Source organism: Manacus candei, unplaced genomic scaffold (genome assembly GCF_025592945.1).
Source record: "Manacus candei isolate 608988 ecotype Guabito, Panama unplaced genomic scaffold, ASM2559294v1 h1tg000049l, whole genome shotgun sequence".
Lineage (NCBI taxonomy): Eukaryota > Metazoa > Chordata > Aves > Passeriformes > Pipridae > Manacus > Manacus candei.
The window spans coordinates 17,828,198-17,846,380 of NW_026138097.1; the positions used below are offsets into that span (position 1 = coordinate 17,828,198).

At 39.4% G+C, this 18,183-nt stretch overlaps 1 long non-coding RNA gene across 1 annotated transcript in view; it reads right to left on the minus strand.

Moving 5' to 3' along the window:
• Positions 1-18,183, minus strand: part of LOC127476511 (uncharacterized) — a 106,195-nt gene that overhangs the window by 56,467 nt on the left and 31,545 nt on the right. The window contains exon 4 of the long non-coding RNA XR_007906659.1: positions 1,700-1,828. This is a non-coding gene — a long non-coding RNA (uncharacterized LOC127476511). The remainder of the gene's footprint in view (positions 1-1,699; positions 1,829-18,183) is intronic.

Below are 18,183 nucleotides of genomic sequence, written 5' to 3' on the forward strand. Positions count from 1 at the left end.
TAAACAAAAGAAGTATATTAACCAGGCATGGGAAAAAGATGCTAGCCCCAAAACCCAAGGCATGGAGGAAAATTTTATTTTTGCTGCTGGCAATTTTCTTTGGGTTGGCAGAACATGTCCTTTTGACTGTGAAAAGGAGCACATGAAGCTCTGTGAGCTCATCTTGGTATCCCTGCCAGTGCCAACTAGTAGCAATGCAGAGCTCAGCTTGTTATTGAAGATGAATCCATTACAGCTGTCAGGTACCAGACAATTTAAACCTTAGTGAAAACTGGTCAGAAATTGAGTGACTTTAGAAACTAATACGTTTTTACTTTTTTTCAGAGGCTCAAATGGGCACATGGAAAAGATACTGTCTTCCAGTAGCACATTTTGCAATTGATTATAAATTAAATCCTTTGTGCTTGAATCAGGGTGGGGAAAATATTTTGAGACAGCAGTTTGATCTGCATGTTGCTTTTACTTGTGGTTTGGCAAAAGACTCTGAAATGCTGTTAAATCAAAAAGGCAAAGAAAACCTGCAATTGCCGTGTCTCTGCTTATAAAAAAACATTTTAAAATAACCACATGCATCATTCACTACACAGATGCCACATTCTTCCCTACCCTTATTTAATAGCTAGCTGTCAATCTAAGTTGAAGAGCAGTTACCTGACATTACCATAATAATGCTTCAAAGCTTCATATTAAAGATGGGTATCTTCCTAGGCAAGCCCATAGGGGAAAAAAAAAAAAGCCTTTTCTCTCCAGAGCTGCAAAAATGCAGTTCCCTAAGAGATGATAGAGTGTAACCAGACAGGAATGACGATCACAGATACTCCTGACTTCTCTTTGTTGTAATTAAGCAGGGAGGGATCAACAAATCTGTGTCTGCATAAGAAAGGTTTATCATCTCTATTTCTATTAACTGTGGTAGAAAGGAAACTAAAAGTGAATTGAGACCTCTGGCCATTAATATAACATAAACACTTCTTCCATTTTCCAGGATAAGCATTACGCTTCTCAGGACAGCTCACTCAGAACCACTTTGATGTTTAGTCATTCTCAAAACACACTCCTTTCACATGCTCCTGCTGTGAGCAAAGACTGCAATGAAAACTTGCCTGTGTCACAGGTTTGAGAGATGCTGCTAGGTGTACAAGCCAAAAAAACTCAAAATCTTTCAAGTTGAGTTAATTTGATATTGAGTTTGGGCAACTGGAGCTGACATTCAAAAGTACTGTCTTCTGAGCAGGATTAGAGGGAGATGGCAGGACACAAAGATGTGCTGAACATCTGAGACACACAATTGACTCCTACAAGTGTGAGGAATGGTGAGAAATCAAAGCACGGAATCCCGTGAAAAAGGGTCCAGGTGCTTAGGTGAAAGAAAAGTACAATTAAGCAATGGCTTATCAACATAATAGCTCCTTTTATTCTCTCTGCAAGAGACTAGAGAAGCCCAGAACTAGAGAGTAATTAGAAAGCAGAAGGCAACAGGTGCTTAGCAGGGGAATGTCCAACACCAAATGCACAGCAAGCACCAAGCATGTCCTCTCTCCTTCCAGCATGTATTTAGACTCCAATGGATGAGTGCAGAGCACAAACTTTCCTTGGGAGCTACTATCAGGAAAACTATTGATGCCAGCCTCCATGATCAGCAGACCCCTCATGCAACCTCCTGTTTACTAGGTCTTCCATATCTCAGCTTGCCACTTACCAGAAACTAAGTGTTCCAGGAATGTAGCTGTGCCAGTCTTCCATGTTATGAGACGAGATTGCGCAGACCTCTGACACATGAGATTACATAAAGGGAAGCCATTAGGAAATGGTACAAAACTCCAAGTGTCTATAAGAGAAAAAGGAAAGGTAAAGACAAATTTCCTTAATGAACTCACTCCCTCTCAAGAGAGAAACCCTGACACTTGCACTATTCAGCATGAGAAGAATAAGCTCCCAGGAACCATCTTCCAGTAGCCCACCATACTAGGATTTGTCACCCTAGTGAGTATCCTTCAACTTTTCTTTCTCTGAACACAGACATCATATCAACCAAGGATGGACAGAAGTGATATCTCTCAGCACCTTCCCCCAGTAGCTTCCACAGCTGATAAAACTACCTATATGAGAGCAATGGCACCTACTCAGTACTCTGGGACACAATATCCATTCGAGGCAGGGGAGCCTCTTATTCAAGCATAGAACTGTTTCGGGCAAGGCAGAATACTTATAAGTTTGTATGCAACTATGTTTACTCTGATACAATCAGATTGCTTTATACAAGCGTTTTGACTGAAACAAGATGAGATAATAGGAACCCCGACTGTTGGAAGCCAGCTTGGTTTCAATTTGAATATATGTATTTATTTAAGCCTTCACAAGGTTTCCCATTGACTCTGCACATAAAAAAAAAAAGCAAAGTCTACAAAGAAAGAATGCTGCAAGAGCTCAGAATGGTATTTGTGAGCTCACGCCATGACAGGAGAAAAAACAAACACCACAACAGTTTTGGATATCATGGGCTCATTTCACAGCAGTTCACTTCACATCGCTGTTTCCCTCTTATTCTGAAAGAGGGTTTTTCTGATGTAGAAGAATGGGGAAGAGGGGGGAAAACAGTTCTATAGTGCCAAGAAAATCTCTTCTAATTCTTCACATTGACTATTAGCATACAGAAAAGCTTCTGTATCGCAAAAACAAAGTATACAGCTTTTGCTGTGAATCAACACAAGACCCATCACACAAAAGCAATGTGTGTTCAAATACATGCATGAACATGTACACAAACACGCATATTCGTTCACGTATGCACACGCCCAGAGGCAGTGACTACCACTCTTTTTAGGGGAGTTTCTTCTGTACTTTTGAGAACAGCACTTTTCAGTAAGAACATCCACTTCTGAACCAGTTTTCAAGTACTGGACCTAAATTAATAATAGGCCTAAGCAGCAAATTTGAATTCAAGTTCAATTCTCTCCTGAATCTGACCACAATGTACCGTGGCTTTTCATGGATCTATCATATATCTAAGCCTTCCAGTATTAACTTACGAAACTTGTGGACCAAAACAGTAGTAACACAGCTATGAAGAATTAAATTCTTCAGTTACGAAAAATATAAGTCAGTATTTGATGTATTGCAACAGTGCTTTTCATTAAATGTTTGCACAAAGTATAGCAACCATGACAAAATAATTTGTGGTTTATGCATGCATATAGCTACATTAGACTGCACAGGCCATTTAAATAGTGCATTATGTTAGCAATCATTGTTACTAACCCTACGTTAAGAAGTGCGGGCAGACACTTCATTAATGCATACACAGATTGCCAGGATATTGTGCTGTCTCCTTGTCTCCTTGCTGCAAAAATATAGAATACAGTAGCGCGATTGAGTGGGATGATGAAGTCATCTGGCAAGTCTCCAGAGAGTGATGCACCTAGGAGCAAATGACATAGCATATTCACACCACCCACTGGATACACCACTGGACTGGAATTCAGGTGCAGACAGACATTTCAATGATCCCCATTGCCCAAGCGTGGACAAGCCACAAATCAAGCCTAACGCCCTGTATCTGTGGAGGAGGGAACACTATTGCTATCTTTCATAACTTTAATTTCTAGCAGAAACAAATATACTGGTAAAGCTACCAAAAGATAGGGTTGCCTAACATTTCCCATTCTAAGTACTTTCTTTTTGGTCTACTATAAATTGACTAAATGTAAGCTATCAGGTCTGAAATTTCCATGGCAGGATCTCCTTACAACTTTTTTTTTTCTTTTGAAATTAAGACAAATTATCTTCTAATATTGGGAAGTTGAGATACCCACTTTATAAAAAAAATCTGCATAGGCTAATGAAACACAGGCTGTTTTGGTTCTTAGCTCCCAATCTACAGATACAAAAATGATGAATTCACAAATAAATGAAGCACTCACATTATACCAATAAAATATGAAGGCAAGATACAAGAACTTTTGCTTTTAGGGTCATGTAATCTAAATATTGTTCAACAGCTATTAAAGGCTAACAACAAAACACGTGTCAAAGAAACAATCCTAAAAATTGTTAAAGAACACTAAGTTGGGGAGCTGGGGACTCTAACAAAAAGAACCAGTTAAAAGTAGGAAGAAAGGAAAGGTTAATAAGACTAACTTGCAATGCCCATTCAGAAAGCTCTTTTGTTAAGAGGCAAGTATCAACAAAAGTAAGCATGAGCTTCTCAGAAAGAGGTGTTTCCTGTTGTGATTTTGCATTTATTGGATTGTGGAGGACAAAACTACACATCTCTTTAGCAAGAAGGTTAGTTTAAATATCTATATTCTTTGGACAGAATAAAGCATTATGATGCATTGAGGGTAGAAGAAGACATTCACTAACAAGCTAGAACAGAAAAGGAGCAAGTAAGTGATGTATTTATTTTACCAGCTACATTTTCTTTCCAACTACAATTTTTCTTTTCTAAGAGAATGCTGGTTTTATGCCTTTTCTACCATTACTTTTAAGATCAACTCTTTCCTGGCTGTTCTCCCTCTTCCTCCACCCCCAAATCTATGCCCCCTGCCACAAGGAGTGGCAAAGTCCTGCCATGTTTGAGTGGAATGTTGACGCCCATGTGGGTGGGTGCAGAATTAGCCAAAACAAGTCCCTGCATTCCTTTGGATGTCAGCACCTTCTGCTGGCTCTTTCCTAATATCTTATTAATACGTAAAATCTCTCTCCCAAATCGGCCTTCCCCATTCTTTCATGGTGTAAAAAAACAGAAACAAAAAACTTCCTTAAAAACAGAAACAGAAGACCTTCCTTAAACAGGTGCCCAGACTTATTTATAGCAAAGAATTACACTAGTTAGACAATTAAAGTTTTTCAGTTGCCCAATTTAAATTCCTATAGGTACCTAATAAACCATCAAATGAAGAAGAATTACCAGTAAATAGCAATTACCTTGAAAGAACAGCACTTTAAATATTAAAGTGACACTTCATTAGTTATGCTGGCAAACAGGTCACTTTGAATCAAATGGCTATTTTAAATTAGTGGTCCTATTGCAGACATGGGGTGTAATTTTTATTACCAAATACCCAGCCAAGCTAGTGACCTTAAAAACATTACACAAGAAATGGTTGAGATTTAATTAGAATACAGTGCCAGGGGAAAAAAAAAGAATAGTCTTGAACATCTCTGAATTCTTTCCAGGAAGGTGTTTTTAATAATGGCAGTAGTTTACTCCATTTAAAGGTCCATATCCTCAAGTCAAAATGTAGGCTTTTATGAAACCAGCAAAATATAAGACCAGAAAAATATTTCCATCCCTTTTCTCCAACTGCAGAGATGTTTTTCTCAAGAAACAAAATACAGAGCCTTCAAAGCATCTATGACTTCAGAACTGCATCTCTACCACACAGTGAGTGAAAGCTGCTACTGATATTACCACATGCTGAAATGAGGGCAGCAAGAAAACGTACAGATAAATGTAATTTGACATTGTTAAAAATAAAAAGCATTCTATGGTTTCAGAACTTATCACAAAACCAGTTGGCTAATGCACATTTTCTTTCTTGTGATCTCTCTTTTCTATAACATAGACCAGTGCAAAGAGTTATGATATTGATAATTCAAGCAACTGCTACCTGTAACACCACTGCAAGACCCTCATTACACAGAGAAGTTCCTGTTTTTTCATCACTCCTGAAAATTGTGTCTCTAACCTTTCTCAGCAGAAATAACAAATAAGCTGTCACAATGAAAAAGAAATAGAAGTCCCAGCATGACTTGTTTCTTTTAGGCTCCTGTACAGATATGTTCACTTTACATTTGTCTTTTTTTATTCATTTACTTTCATTCGGCTTTCTATCCAACATTGTGATCAGGTACTCCCCTTCACACAGTCCCATCCAGTGTATTTTGTGATGGCAGTGACCTCAGTCAAGAGCAGTTGTGGATCTTAAATTCTGCCCAGCTTAAGTAGAGCATTAAAGGTTTCTTTATGCTGCAGCTGAGGAGAATTTGCCAACTCCTTACTAGACACAAAAGAAAGAACATGATACTGTGAGTCATAATGGAGGACCCATGAGAACTGCCATAACTACACCAAAGTTCAACAAAACAGTTAATGCCCTCTGAGGTAGAATGACTTCATACAGAACTCAAAGGAAGATTCAAAATAAAGTTTGAGTTTATGTAGAAAAATTTATGTAGTCTTTCTGTCTAAAGATAGAACCCATTCATTTCCAGGGGTACACCTGGCAGAGGTACAGGGAAGATCCACAGCCTTGTGAAAAATGTTTGAACTCCAAAATTGTTAGAGCTCTGATAAGGGATTTGGGTATCAAAGGTGGGACTTGGAAGGAATTTACTTCCCCAAGAAGGAGAGCCCTGAGATCTGGCCTTTGCTCCCAAGCTTTACATTAAGCAATAAAACACATGAACAGTCCTAGAATCAGGGATTGAAATCCTAGATTCCTCCTCGTATGAGTTCCCTAACTTTGAGGCTACACAGACAACCTTCACTACATGCCTTCAATGACTCCAATGAATTATTGCCTGACTAGTGGAATAGTTTTTGAGGAGCAGTGGAGAACATTCCCACATTTCCCTTGTAGATGGGAGACAATGGTAAGAACATCTCAAAGTAGGTAATGGTAAGAACATCTCAAAGTGGGAAACTGGACTTGGTTCTGACAGATCTTAGATGAGCTCCAGCCACTGTGGTGTGAAAAATTTGACTGAAAGAGCTGTATAAGAGAGAGGAATGAGTCTTGTTCAGCAAGTTTGGACCAAAACTGTGGATACCCATCAGCAAGAGAGACTTCAGGTCTCCAACCTATTTCTTCAGGATATCAGTTGGGTGCAGGGAGTCATGTTTAATCGGAATATTGTGTTTCGTGCCTAGACCAAGACACTGATAAGATTTCAGACATATTTTTGTCTTCAGTACCTTTTTTAGCTGATACCTGGCACATCTTAAGCATGCTGTCTGTTTTGGATCTGATCCTGAAGAGTCTAACTGTCCTTAATTACTATGTGGGCTGTGAAACACCAGACACCAAAGGTCTGAATTGCACTCAGGGTGATTCTGTGCCTGATCCTGCACTGCACTGAAAGCTTTGCCACAGATTTGAATGGGCATGGAACCAAAGTCATTCCAGTCTCAGTGAAGCTCTTAGTACACACCACAGAGGTCAACACAACAACCAAGCGAGGACTGTGTTTGACTGTGATTATTTTTCCTTGTATTTGTGTCCACTGAAAGCTGTCCAGTAGCAGTTGAGATTGGCAGAAACAGATACTGTGGCCAAAGCAGCAAACCCTGGAATCCTTTTGATCATCCAGGTCTCAGCGTCATCCTGGCCCTATCTAGGAATGACACCCACCACCTAACTCCATCATGGTTGCTTCAAAGAAGAAAATATTTGATTCACATGCCAGACAGTCAGAAGAACAGGGTAGCAGAGCATGTCATGCTGTGCACTCAGCTTCATCTTTTCCAGAAAGGATACTATGATACCAGACAATGCCCCATTCCAAAAGGCTCTCACCATACTCTGCATTGACCCAGTGACACAGACTCATTAGCACAGCCCTCATGAAAGCCAGGCTGCAGAGTCAACAAGCAGTATTGCTCAGTTCTCCCACTACACAGATCACTTGGGGAAAAAATGAAAAGCCAATTATTTCAGACTAACTGTGGTCTTAACAAGCCTAATTTAAGCATCCAAAGTGGAAAATGAACTGCAAAGTACACCTGTAGGAAACAAGGCCCTTATAAAAGAAGAAATTAATTTGTTCATTTCAGCTGTGTAGTCATTGAAATGCCTATCTCGTACAAATATTTGTCTGATATATTGATATAGAAATATAATTTCAGTATATTATCTGAAACACTAATTAGATTAATAGCTATATTTGCTTTGTAAAGGTCTCCCTTGCTGAAATCAATTAAAAGTGCATGATGAAATTTCATTAAGCTCTTCAATATGTTTTTCCATCAAGTGCAAAATTACTATCTCCTGTTATCTTATTATAACAGTGCATGATAGGACTGCCAAATAGATTCAGAAATCATTGTGCCAACACTGTTTTGTACTTCTTTATCAGTAAGCATGGAGTTTGCCCCCCCCCCCAACTCCTGAGAGAACATATTTGCCATGCATGTAAACAGCAATGAATTTGTGAACGTGGGATGACGTTTACTGAGGGATACATCTGTGGGAATCTCAGCCTCATGCTGCCCAGGAGTGTTCCCTCATACAAAGTTGCACACATTTCGCTCCATGGGGCCAGGGTCACAGGCCCTCCCTCCAGCAAGCTCACCACGATGCGTGACAACCACCACTGCCTTTGGATCCCCTTTGCACCCCCATTTGACACTATAAACTATAAGGCAGAGAAATAGAACTTTTACAAATGTATAGGTATTTACATGTTGCTCAAAAAATGCTACTACAGGGCAAAGGAGCACCAGAAGCAATGGACAGAGGTTTGAGCTAACCTGAGAGGCTCAGAAGCCAAAGAATATATACGTGGCCTGTCCTAGAACAATCATTAAATTCATGGTTGGGCAGAAGAAGGTTGTGAAAGAAGGCAGACAGATGCATAAAGAGCAAAGACATGGAAAGTCATTCCTTGAGCCAAGGATGGTGCCAGCAACTGCACCCAGACAGACAATGATCTGTGACTATTCTTCCCAGCATCCTTTCAGTTCTCACTTCCGCAAGCCTCAGTCTAAACAACCCAACAGGTTTGTCACAACTGCATGATTTGGAAAACTACGTCAGTTCTTTGCTCCTGAGCTTCCTCCATGTCTTGTTTCCCTCTTTCTTCTAACTGCTAACACACAGATATTGCAGTGGAGAGTACAGAAGAAATACCTTTCAGAAGCTAGACCAGCCCTGCTGGACAGCAACAGGTTTTATTCTAGGCTTATACACCTGAGGAATGAGGTCCCAAATCCACTTCTGTAATAATTCTTCCTGGTATTACTTCAGCTGTCTCCAATGCCTGAGACCCAGAAGGATGACAATAGGGTAGGAAGACACAAAAAGAGTGCCAGAAGAGATGTGGCCCAGAGATACTGAAAGAAAGTAGACCTGTGCTGCAGATGTATGCTCTTCCTGGGAAGAGCACATTAGAAAGCAGCTTGTAAAAGTAGGATCCTTACAAACATAAAGGGGCCAAAATGAGGTAAAACACCTGAATAGTTCTGGAGTCAAGAGTCTGATCTCACATTGCGGAAATCTGAGAAGCTGCTCTGCATGACCAAAATTGAAGAGGTGCCTTAGTACTTACTCTGAAGAACTGACTCATGCTGTAAATTTGCAGTTCTTAACTTGTAAGTGGAACAGAAACATTTTCTTCACTGAGAGACCCAAAAAAGAAGCAAAGAATTGTGTATTTTGCTAAAGGAATAAAAATGTATTTAATGTATTTTCTAATATAAATAAGAACTGACACTTTTATAAAGCCAGACAAATATAAATTAGGTTTTTCAGATATTATATTTAGGACCAGTGAGAAAAAATTAATCACTTGTGAGGAGTTTTATTCCACCAACAGCACTACCACCCACCTAAGTCTGTCCATGTGTTTGTGTGGAAGAGTGTCGTGTCTTCCTGCAGCACTCATGTCGGAATTAAAATACCTTACATTGTAGACGTATTAGGAGTGCTTTATCATGCTCAGCTGTTGCACAGAGTGGCTCATTACGATTGGGTAACTCAGCCATTAAGCTTTACAATAAGCCCACGCTGAATCCTAAAAAGGGAGCCATATATAGGCTATGGAGGTGTTGAGTAAGAGAAGATTTACTGTGCTCTACATAATTAATTTTGCCTTCTATCTTTCCTGTATTTTTAGTAAAGCTGCTAGCTGAACACATTGAATAATTACATCCCTCTGATGCAATTTCATCAAGCATCTTCCAACCTAATGGAGCCCTATTATGTTCATGACCGTGTCACAAAGGACAAACGAAAATCCTTCAGCCCAGGTACAAAGGAAAAATACAGGTGGTTTTTTTTTTTCCTCCACAGCTGAAGCTCCTGGTTACTTGGGAACATGGATAGGCATTGCAACAGACTTGGCATCCTCCATTATCCATGTTAGCAGTTGCTCACTGCCAGGCAGCTTTTGAAGAAGCAGCTTTTGGAAAAGAATACGGGGAGGGGAAAAGCACCCAAACAAAACAGTACCCAAATAAAACAAACTGGAGGGGAGGAAAAGAAATAGCAGAAGAGTGAGAGAAAGGGAAACTGGGAGCATCTGGGCAAAGAGACTGGAGGTGGAATGCAGTTAAGGCCTGAGCAGAATCAGGTTAGCTGGGAAGGAGAGATCACACCAGATGGTCAGGGGCCAGAATGAGGAACCAGTCAGCGGTGGAGAAAAGGAGGGGATGTAGAACACTGGTAGATGAGATGCATGTGAAAACAAAGGCCAGGATATGGAGTTATCCTGGATTAGCTGCATGAGAGAATCATTCTAATGTCACATTATAGCATTTTTGTTTCTCTATTCTATCGAAAAATACAAGCCAACTTTTTACTGTAATTCTTGATGTTAAAAACAAATAAATATTTTCAGCTGGTAAACTCAAGATTTAGGGTCTTAAATAATAGCAGTGCAATGTTAACGTGTTCCTCTGGAACACTAGCCATTCTAATGCAGTATGTATTGAGATGACTACTTGCTGTTCTTTCTCTCTACTTATTTTATGTCTGTGTTTTCTTTCATGACTGAGGTATGAATCTTTCCAGCATGTATCTTTAATTCATAAATATTAGGTAGGGTTGTTTCTTCCCCCACTGATTATGAGTGCAATTAAATGTATTTTTTCAAATGAAGCTATTAATATTCATTACCAATGTTGTTCAGAGCTCTAGATTGCAGCACAGACTCATATGTACACCTGCTAGCTCTGGTTTATCAGAGAACTTTTTAAAATGGAATTCTCCCTCTGTTTAAAGATTGACCAAATATCACAACAAGCAAATCTGCTTAAAACTCGTCATACTGATTGATGTATTTAATAATCCAGCTGGATACCTCAAAACACTTCAAAAAAGAGCAGGTGCTCGTTCCAGGACAGCAGGGCTATTTCTATGCTTTTTGCAGTTTGCAATGGGTACTTACAGCTGTGTTTTTTCCCAAAAACTGAAAGCAAAACTAAAGATAGGCCTGTATAAACAGAGAATCTTGTGAGTTTCATAGTTTTAAGCCTAAGGAACCAAAAAGCAAACAAACTCACAGTTTCACTGGGGAGAAAAGAAATGAGAATGCTAGCAAGTGAAGCATGAAGTCCAGTATAAATTTTGTGACTACATACTTTTTATAAGCAAAAATAATACTCTATGAGAGAGAAAGTATAGTTTATATAAAGGATAGCTGTTCTCTCTGACCAAACTAACCACACACATTAGCAAGAGCACTATGCAGACAAGTAGGATCCATGAACCTGACCAACTAACAGCACTGAAATGTAGTAACCTATACTGTTTTCATTGCCACAACCTAGTGGGGAAAAAAATGAACCAAATCAAACCAAACCAAACCAAACCAACAAACAAACAATAAAAAACCCCAAACAACATAACCCCTGTGTTGTTTATTCCACTGACTTTACTCAGGGGGTAAAAAATTTTGGTCACTACTAGCAATCCACTGGTTAGTGACCAACAGAGATAGCTGGGGAAGTTTGAGCTGAATTTATCACCAAAATATATCTTCTACGGGGATGAAGCAAATAAATAGATAAATCAGGTATTAGATAAATAAACATGTCATCATTTAGCATCTCTATTTGTCAGCAGTTTGTGTTGTGATTCTTTCACATGCTTTCACATAACTCAGATAACTGAAACATATTAAGAGGGTTGCATGTATTCTAGATTCATGACCCATTTACTTCTTTTCTGGGTGCTAATTTCTTCCAACTATGCATCAAACTGAGCAGTTCCCCGTCAACCTCCAAACAGATTTTTTTTCAGCATCTGACTACAAAAGGACAAAGATGGAACTTGACTTCAGGAGGAACGAGGTAAGATGAAATTCCCTTTGCTAGATTATTTAGAATGAAGGCATGTATTTAAAATATTCAGGGAGACAACACAGGGGAAAACAAATCCCCCAGAGTATGGTTTCCCAGAGTGCAGAATAGGTGCAATGGAAAAAAAAAAAGTTATAAATCAGTTACAGCTTTCAAACTATGGATGAACAGTCTATTAAAAAAATAGTAGTCCTCTACTTCTTGGGATGAAGAGCCTTTATCTTGTTTATGTTGTGGATCAGTCCTGATTTAAACAGCTGATAGCTAGCAATTGTTTTGTTCCCCTGTGACCTCAACAACAAACAGGCAAAACCTCTGGGGAGCTTCCAAGGTAAGTTCCACACCAAGGAAAGAAGGGGATAAGTCCCCCCACCACAATTCCACGGAAACAGCTCTAGCATCACACACATCAAAGACAAAAGCAAATGGACACAGCAATCCTTCAGCAACCTGATTCAACTCAGGGGAAAATAAGGGCCAGTAAAAGAAATCTTGGGAGGCATAGCTAGGGGAAAAACTGCTTAGGTCCATTCAGCCTAATGGACCACATAAAAACTGATCACAGCAGCATTACTGAGACAGGGATAATTGTCATCACAAGTTAGCAGCAGCAGTTGCATTTCAGGAATTTTCTTCACAATCCTTTTCAGACACCTCCAAATCAATTTTCCTGGCATATCCTCAAATGTTCTATTTGAAAGCATACCAGCTGCTCAAAAATATATAAAAATAGTTTATCTGGGCCAAGCAAAAGTCATCATGGCTAGGCTTCACGAACGAAGATTTGGGAAAAGTACACCCAGAACAATAACTTATCTTGGATGATGGTCAACAGGTACAAGATGAAGACAAACTCACAGCAATACAGTTGAAGGACTGTCACTCTTGATCTACTCCAACTAATGCGATCGAGCAAGCAGGGCTCTGTCTCATTGGGTGAAATGCCTGAAGCATAACAGGCAAGATGTGTTTCATCCTCAAATTCCAGGAAAGCATTGTGCAAATACTCTGCGTGGGAAGGCTGTCTTTACACGGCTCATGTGACTGAGTACAGTTAAAATGTCCCAAGTCTCTTCTTGGTGTAACTACATCGTTACATCAGAAGCAAACTGGCTTACAAACCTAAAGATTGTTCATGAATAAATGCGCAACGGGGCAGTAACAAGTAAAAGATGGGAAGAGAGGAGTTCGTTTCTGAAACTGAAGTGACAATTTTTGTGACTAAATCTGTGCTCTGCAACCTCAGACCTGAATCAGCTCTTGTACCTTTTCACCTCACAGCACTGTAATCCCACTGACATTAGTAAATTAATCCTGAGGAAGGTAAATATAAGACCCGAGACAGATGTGACTGACTACCCAAGGCTGGCAATATCTGAGCCTTTTATTTAGTTCATATAAATCCAGCCTACAGCCCAAAGAGCATGAGGGGCACAGCTCCCAGTGTCTTGTAAATGACATTTCAAAGCAGCAGAGAGGTTTTATACCCTCAACCTTTTCATTAACCTGATGTATTATCTATCTCTAGATTATGTTGTTCCAAAATACTGCTTCAATACCTATGAGTAACTGTGCCACTGATGAAAAAAACACCTTTTGGGGGGACAAAAAAAATCCACAGAACATCTCTGTGTTTCATATGATACCCTCCATGGCAAATATTCACTGATGGGCTGTTAGGTCAGGTGTTCTGTCTTTTCCTCCTCAAACCAAAAGCTATACATTCAGTTGCAAACTACCAACTATCATAATTTCTCATAAACCACCATCTAAACCTTCTCAGTTGACTTACTCAATGAAAAAGGTGTTGAAAGCACTGTTAAACAATGCTAATAGTTTCAAGACTTCCTTGGCTTTTGCTCATCTTGGAGCTCTTGCCACAGAGTAGTCAGGATTTGTTTATTAGCTTCTTGTTGGATCTGACTGAGATGTTGGCACTTTACAAACAAAAGGAGAACAACACAAAAAATTAAACAAAATAGAAGTATCTCTTCCAAAAAGCTTTTCAAATATAATCCACTCAAAAAGAGCTGAGTGGAAAGTCAACAGTGTAATTCATTCATACACTCTCCCAAAGACAAACACGGAGCGTAGAACTGAGGAGGTGTTTTGGGTTTGGTTTGTTTCTTGTGCTTTTTTAGAGTGTATAGTATAATACATGCACACACACTAAAAGCAACTGCTTTGTCCAATTTGGAACTTCACTATGTATTCCTTCTCTGTCAGTTGGATGTGGGAATAACAATGACAAATGAAGAAAACAAGCAGTCCTCTGTTTTTTTCAAGTCTTGCTGCAAAAAGAGACAAAAATGATGCCCCAGTGAACTTTGGGCTTTAAGGTTCTTACAGCTGTTAAATAACTCAACAAGTAAACAAAAGAATCCCAGTTTACCCAGTTCTTCAATAGGGAGAGCTGTCTGGCCATGCTGCATCATCTGACACAGGATTTTGTCCCAAATATGTCAGTGAAAGGTACTCAAGAAAACACTTGTACCTAAAGGGCATCTAAAAACTACGAGCCTATAAGTAAACTGAAGCACAAATTATGCTTCTCTCTCTTTGGCATGTTATCCCAAACACATACAGTAAACAAATAGTAACATATCTTGAAATCTCTAACCCTATGCCAAATGCAGTCACAAAGGCCTATAAGACACAGGTTAATGAACTGGCCAAGTGGAAGACGATGTCTAGCCATAATTTCACATCAGACTAGCATCTGCACATCTATTGGGTATGTTGATGGTAAACACAAACTTCTTAACATAGATACTGATGATTAATTCTTTATTCCCACCAAATTAATAAAGATCCCTGGTGCGGTTGAATAGTACACTCATTAGACAAGTATAATAGATATGCTGCAGGGGTAAGATGAAGGACTCTAATTATCCTAATTTGGACAAGTTTATTTGAATATCTTGCCTTTAGAGAGTAAAGAAGCCTAAGGGAGTTTGGTCCCAAATGCCACATCCAAATTCTTTAGACTTATTTAAAAATCTAGTTCATGAACCTTGGAGTAAGACTCCTAAATATCTTTCGAGACACCTGTCTGAGTGTCTGAGGGCTTAGTACCTAGCCACTTCATGGATGTTCAGCATACCTGAGCAAAAATGGCTGCCCAAATAAGGGAAATGTAGAGGACACAGTCAACAGTGATTCACTAGGTTGATATTCTTCCTATTTTTCTTCAAGCTCTCACAGAAGGGGGTGGAGAATTAGGGAACTAATAGGCATAAGGTCAATGAGCTGTTCTATGAGCAACACAACTGATGAAGCTGAGTTTCCTGCAGATGTAGGCCCCACATTCCCTACTTAAACTGCTTTCCTCTGTAATCACGGTACCCCTCAGTTCCCCTCCGTGAGCTCATCTGTTAGCCTCCACAAGTCCATGTTGCATCTGATGTGAACCTACACATACTGACTGGTCAGTGGGCTGTGGTTCAGGCTAGGTAAGAGATTGATCATTAATGCTATTCCTTCACTTTTATAGGAAAGAATAGAGCATTCTAGTAGGAATAAGGCATTAATAGGAGTTCCTCTTCTCCAAACAGCTATCGACACTCCTTAAAACTATAGAAACCTATGATCTTTTTATCTATTGCCCCAAGACTTTATCCCCTATCTAATTAGACCAAGGAATTAAAAAATTGTATAGAAGAAATAGAGATATGCCTTTTGTCATAAAGTCTTGATTCCTAAGAACCATACATTATATAAGCTGAAGAAGAATTACTGTGGGATAGACAAATGAATTTCTTCATAAAAACAAAGTCTAAGGGCCATTCAGAGAAGCCCATTTTCCTGTTCTTAAAGCTAATTTGTTTACTTGCCCTAGAGGTAGGGTTAGTTACTTACCATCAATAAAAATTATCATAAATACTTTTCATTTTTAAGTCTCTCAGTTAATTCAGTGCCATCTGAGCCACCCCCACAGAGAACATGGATTCTGGCAACAAAAGTTTCTTGTTGCCAGCTCCCTGCCAAGTGTTAGAGAAAAAGTGCATTTTTTTCTGACTGAGCATCATGCACGGCACTTTCCAGATGGCAAGGAAAAAACCAGAGAGACCTAGTCAGCAAGGATTTAACTGAGGAAGGTGCTTTGCACCCACAAATTTGACAGGATCCAACATGATCTGCACCACCCATCAGAAACTCCACAGATCAAGTTTCTTTAAAAGACAACTGTGAATTTCTTGCTAGAATATACCCTATAGAACGTATAAAAATGGAAGGTGACGAACCAGAATTCTAGCAGTCTATCAATCAGCAGCAGAGAGATATTTGGAGGTTTCAATTTATTACCTTCTGGTGTTGTTTTTTTGCTTTCTATGCAGTATCCAGCACAATGAGATCCAGTTTCTTGGTACTAATGTATTACATACAGCATATGCATCATCAGAGAAGAGCACAGAATGGCTGCAAACTAAGATCATCAAAGCTTACAGACATCTCCATAGAATAAGAGGTTCTCCTTCAGTTTTTCAGACTAAGGACATTTGTGCTACACTCTTCATTCTTTGTAGCAATAAATGTTTCCCGTCAATGTTGTTACAATGGCAAATCTTGACTTAATCCTACCTCTTGTGTCCATAAACTTAAGTAGAAACTCTGAGGGCTGAAACAAGTCTAACATGCTTTCAAGCATCTAGTTCACTACAGTTTGTATCTCACTTTATCTATCCACATTACCTTCTGCTTGTCCCAATAAGCAGTAATGCAGTGTTCACTACATGATTTCCACAAATCAAAGGGATTTCATTAAATACTGGCAATGAAATGCAGGGACAACTTTAAAAAAAGTCAACACAAGGATAGTCTTGATTCTTAGCTGCAGAATATGGATAAAAGGATAGAAAGGTCTTTATATTTTCACTGCAGCTATGGAATTTTGTTGGCTTGATTCACAATGCATGATTAAGTTACTTGAACAGCCATTTAAAGTTACTGCTACTCCAGCATCTGAGCACCACTGGAGTGTAAGGCTGTGACTATCTTCTCTGTATCTCCTGAGATGCTCCATAGAAATGTAATATATATCTACATCCATCTATGCAGGAATAACTTTTCCTTAGCCAACTGTACATTGTGTTTCGCAGCGTCATGAGGTGACAAAACTGGAAGAGAGAACGGTGCCTAATGCTGTTAATCCCCAGTAAAAGCATCAAGATGCAAAATCTGATCAGCCTGTTGTATTAAACAACTTAATGACATGATTAATTCAGTGACAAGGCTGGGAAACACAAGACAGTAAAATGGAATAGGTAATTTATCCCAGAGTTTGTCATGGTGCTCACTACAGTCATGAATGTGAATATAAATGCTACTGATGGGATTTAAGGAAGGAAGGAATCATTTTACACATGGGATCTGCAGAGAGAATTTAGGCTTCTTATCCAAGGGTGTAAAGCAATCCCCCATCAAAAAAGCTTGGAAAGGGCTGGTCCTCCTGCCCACAGTCATGAACAACTAAGATACATATTCCTCCCCTTAGTCGGAGCAACACTTGAATCAGCATTGCCTGCACATTCAGTGACCAGGGAGGAGTGGAGAACACACTGGCAAAGCTAACGACAGTAGAGGTGTGGAAAACCGAACCAGTGGGACTTCTGCTGTCTGTAAACCACAGTGCCTTAAATTTATCTACAGGCAGGATACCAGGCTTGAAATCTTAATGCTCTGCACTGACATGGCAGAATTCACATTGCTAGGGAAAACAAAGAGCAGGGCAAAGCCCCTTGAGGCATAATGGGAATTCTCAATAACAGCAAATTCATTCTTATCCAAAGGAAAGTTTCCATGCTGTATGGAGCTCTCCCCCTCCCCAGCAGTAGCTGGCCATTTAGCTGGGGACCTTAGAAGACAAGAAATTGCACATTGTGTAACTGTTGAAATTTCATTATACCATTAGAGCTGATGACAGAATTCACAATTTATTATAGGGCTAGGAAACCAATACAAACTTTCTGTTTTGAGCAAAGCTAAAATCAGACTGGAACTTTTCCCAGAGTATGGGATGAGCAAGAGGAGCCTGAAGCTGAGTTGTCACCACCTTCAAATACAGATGACTTAATTAAAATAAAAAAGAACATATCTGATTTGACTTGGTTTTCCCCCTTATCCCAAAGTCAGCACATTGGAAAGTGAACACAATTTATCTT